The sequence below is a fragment of the Zea mays genome, chromosome 5 (assembly GCF_902167145.1).
Source record: "Zea mays cultivar B73 chromosome 5, Zm-B73-REFERENCE-NAM-5.0, whole genome shotgun sequence".
Classification (NCBI taxonomy): domain Eukaryota; kingdom Viridiplantae; phylum Streptophyta; class Magnoliopsida; order Poales; family Poaceae; genus Zea; species Zea mays.
In genome coordinates, this window is record NC_050100.1 from 31,472,067 (window position 1) to 31,477,206 (window position 5,140).

Consider the following 5,140-nt stretch of genomic DNA (forward strand, 5'->3'; position numbering starts at 1 on the left):
CTTCTTCCCGGCGTCTTCATCTCGTACGGATGACAAAGGAAGTTGGACAAGGATCAGGATCCTCGGAGCGCATGGGAGGGTATGATCTATTCAGTTCTTTACTGTTTTACGTTCTGCATATTATATATGTTTCATATGTTCATCTCTGTTGTTTCATACGTAGCAATGATTTTATCTTATTTGTTCTGTCATATTATAATATGTTATATCTGTCTGTTTTAATTTTACAGTCATGCTGTTTATGTTGCTATCTGTTTATTTTCAGTTGTTCCATAATAATACATGTTCCATGTTGATATGTTTATTATATCTATATGATTCATATGCTTTATGTTCTCATGATCCATATTGTTATGGATATATTTTAGATCACGATTTCTATGATTAAACATATTTTATATGTCATCATCATAATGTTAATTTATGGAATTAAAATGATATGGAAAATGCCTATATTTCTAACAGTCCACCACCTTTTCCATGGCTCCCCCCCGCTAATCACCATGCCGCGCGTGGCCTTGTCTTCGTCCCCCCACCCGCTAATCTCGTCGCGGCCTCGATGGAATCGTCGTGGCATCCATGGTGCCGCCCTCGCCCTCCCGCGCAGATCCTCCATTCCCGCGCCCCCTCCCTCGCTGCTTCAATGGAATCGCCGCGGCATCCATGGTGCCACCCTTGCCCTCCCGCGCAGATCCCCCATTCCCGCGCCCCCTCCCTCGCGCCTCGATGGAATCGCCGTGGCACCCTCTGGTAAGGCAACCAGCCACGCCACGACACCCTTTTGTTCAAGAATTTGCTTGCCCGCGTCACCGTCGTGGCTTTGTTCCTCCTCGCGACTGATTCGTCGGTCTGAGTCATCTCTTTTTTCTAATTGGTTTCAGTGCTGGTTCCATCGGGTTTTGATGGAGGAGTTGGTAGGTTGCTGTGACTGGTGGTTGGAGAGCAGGAGCCAGATTGAGGAGAATTTCAGCCAATTTTAACGGAACCGTAAAACCCATCCGGAGAATTTTTCCTACGCCTCCTACGTTTAGGAGCTATGGCTAGACAGTGCCTGCCTATGCTCTGGAGTTTTAGTGCAGTTTTGGCCCTGCTTGTTTCGGCTTCTGGCAGCTTCTGGCCACCAAAAGCTGCTGTGGGCTGCCAAACGCTCAGCTTTTCAGCCAGCTTCTATAAAATTCGTTGGAGCAAAAAACATCCAGAATCAACATAAACACATAATCGGTTGAGTCGTTGTAATAGTAGGAATCTGTCACTTTCTAGATCCTGAGCCATGTGAACAACTTTATCTTCCTCCACACGTAATCGTAATGATACTCAGATTCTCCCCACAGTCAGATTTTCAGAAAAGCTGGTCAGAAAAAAGCTGAACCAAACAAGCTTCAGTCAATTTTGATCAAGCTCAGGGGAAGTACCAATTTGGGAGTGCTAGCTGCTGCTGCTGCGAGTTCCTTGGTGGCAGATGGGTTGCTCCATCTCTAAAGTGGATAATGAGGAGCCCGTGAGGCGCTCCAAGGACAGGAGGCAGCTCATGAAGCAGCTGGTGCGCCGCCGCCCTGATCTTGCAGCTGTGCACATTGCATACCTGCACATCCTCCGCAACACAGGAGCCACTCTCCGGCAATTTGTGGAGCTAGAGTCTGCATTGTCACAGCAGCCTCCCGTAGACCTTGTGGCGCCGCCCTCGCCTACTCCACAGCCTCCTCCTCCTCCTGAACTCTCGGTGACATCCTCATTGCCACCCTCGCCATGCCCCCCGCCGCCTGTCCCTTTTAGTCCATTAACCACCACAAGAAAGATGGAGAAGAGGGATGATGAGCTCCCACCACCACCACCTCTGGTTTTGAGTCCAATAAGATTAAGGAAGAGGGAGGATGAGTTCCATGGGGATGATTTTACTGATGATGACGACACCGATAGCTGCTCGACTCCTCAACCACCACCCCTGCCACCCGGCATAGATTGGGAGGACTTGGATCCCTACAATGTGCGCCCCTTGAGTTTCCCATCTCCATTTGCTGATAGGAATGATAAAGAAGTGGCCTCGCATGTGACCATGGACAATGATCTTGAAGTAGACACAAGATCTGATGGAGAGGAGGATGAAAGCATGCTTGGTAATAACGATGGCATTGTGGATAGGGTCCATGTGAATCCAGCCAAGGGTAGGGCTCTGGGTGATGGCAACTCTTCAACGGTGAGCTAGGTGACAAAGGATTCAGACTCTATGGCGGTGCCTTGGAGGAGTAAGAAGTCGCTTGTAGAGATTGTTAAAGAGATTGATGATTACTTCTTGAAAGCAGCAGCAAGTGGGAAGGACGTTGTGATTTTTTGGACTCTGCTGGTGGGCGGCCTGATGCCTTAGAGGTAGAGGCAAAGAAAGGTAATACGTGCCCATGTACTATCATTATGTACATATTTTTATATGTCAATCGATAACCTCTGCTCTAGAATCTTCTTTCTTTGGAGGTGTCGTGTTAATGCTCTTTTGGAGAAGTCCACAAATCACCCAGCAAAGTAGTCTGATATTTGGTGCATGAAAATGTCCTATGTCGTAGAAAATGAAATTGACGACAAGATATCCAGCCATCAAGTTAAATGAACTACGAATAGCACCCATCAATGTTTCGGAACTCAACATTGTTGTCAATGATTCCAAATATTCCTCGGACGATAAAGAGGCCACAAAATGAGCCATGTACTCCATCAAAGACCTCAACTCCGAATGCCCTCACAACATAGGATGACAATTATTGTTTCTACATCTCAATATATTTTATCATAACATGTTTACCTGTAGCAACGCACGAGCATACACCTAGTCATATATAAATGTTACAAGTGTATGGTGAAGCTGTAAAAAATAACTACTATTTTTAATCTCACTCCACATATTCCTCTATGAAAAGCTATCAACCTGTTCGGTTGGCTTTAATTCGTACTGGCCTCTACTGCTTCTAACAACGGCTAGGCCTAGGTAGCCATGGGACATAAACCTTACTCCCAACGGCTACCGGTTTAAGCTGCCAGAAGTGCCATGGTATAGGGAACGACACATGACACTATTCTTCTTCTCTCTCACGCGTACGCCGAGACGCCGCCGCCTCACCAGTGGAGCTCGCTAGCTCACCCTCGCCTCGGCCACGCCATTGCTCCCTCGGCCTCATCGACGCCGCCTCACTATTGGAGCTCGTTGGCTCACCCTCACTCCCTCGATCGCGCCCGTGCTGGGCCCTCGCCACTAGCTGTCCCACACGCCCGTGGTAGCACCTTTTGCCCGTAGTGCCCTGCCCTTGGAAGCCGCGTCCGCTACCCCGCCCGACGCCGTCTGACATCATCGTCCCCACTAATTCCTTCGCACTAGCTAGTCACCACGACTCAAGGTAGTGCACCAATATTTTAGATATGTTATGATTGATTGTAGTTATTTTGTGTAGAAATAATTGAATTCTATGTTAAAAATTGTTTAGTGTGTTATCTCTGACAGCCGAAGTGCGATTATACAGTTTATTTAGGTTGTTTTAGTTTATTTAGGGGTCCTTAAATAACATAAATTTATAATTTACGAGGATAATTATTAAGCCCTCAGAAATAAGATTTGATATTATTTATCACCTGAAATAATGTTATTTAGTATAAAATATTATATTAGTGATTTATTTAACATGAAAAAGTAAACTTTATTATGTAATGCAGATCGATGATTGTAGTGTAAACAGATCTATCATAGTGTTAATAAACAAAACTTATGTGTCAACCATTTTGGACCGGCATACCTCACATGCGAGACATGTTAGGTGTGTTGATATGGAATTATCCCTTTATTGAACATCCTTTGAGCGATCAACAGAGCCCGTATTTATGAAAATGCATGGGCTCGAGTGAAATTTGGATAGCATAACCACGTTGTACTCCATTGCACCATTTTCAGGTGTGCAAATTGAGAGTAGCGGGGTTATGTTGCTGATTTTTTGAGCTCATGCCTTGTCATAAATACGGGCTCTATCGATCACTCTTGGGTGGGTTTAGAACGTATCCTTTTCTATAGATGTAAGGACGTGATTTCTTTACAATAACTGATGGTTCATGCATCTCTTAACTACGTTAACATTTCACATTTAGTACAGTTGAGGATTGTTGATGGATGTATGAAGGTTGGAACTTAGAAGAAGAGAGGGGATCTATATAGTGAGTGGGTCACCAAGACCGATGACTTTCTTGATTGTGCTTTTGGTAGATCGGAGACCGAAATCAATGTTAGGTGTCCTTGTAGCAAGTGTTGGAACATTTATTTCCATGACAAGACGACCATGTCAATATATCTTTGTAAGAATGGCTATATGTGAAAGGGAATTAGGCTGACACCTAGTTCCTATATAATTTTGGTGGTTGAATTGCCCAACACAAATCTTTGGACTAACTAGTTTGCCCAAGTGTATAAATTATACAGGTGTAAAAGGTTCACACTCAGCCAATAAAAAGACCAAGTTTTGGATTCAATAAAGGAGCAAAGGGGCAACCGAAGGCACCCCTGGTCTGGCGCACCGGACTGTCCGGTGTGCCACCGGACAGTGAACAGTACCTGTCCGGTGCACCAGGGGACTCAGACTCAAACTCTTCACCCTCGGGAATTCTCGGAAGCCGGCGCGCTATAATTCATCGGACTGTCCGGTGTGCACCGGACATGTCCGGTGCTCCAAGGAAGCGCGGTCTCCAGAACTCGCCAGCCTCGGGTTCACGCGGCAGCCGCTCCGCTAAAATTCACCGGACTGTCCGGTGTGCACCGGACTGTCCGGTGTGCCAGCGGAGCAACGGTCATCTTCGCGCCAACGGTCGACTCTGACAGTAAACAGTGCAGAACAATACACGCGGCAGAAGTCAGAGCAGAGGATCAGAGAGGCACCGGACTGTCCGGTGTGCACCGGACTGTCCGGTGCCACATGAGGACAAAGCCTCCAACGGTCGACCAGCTCCAATCTCAACGGATAGGATGACGTGGCTGGGGCACCGGACATGTCCGGTGTGCACCGGACTGTCCGGTGCGCCCATCGCCAGCAGCTTCTCCAACGGCTACAAAATTGGATGGTGGCTATAAATACCACCCCAACCGGCCACTTCAAGGTGTGGGAGTCCAAGCAACATT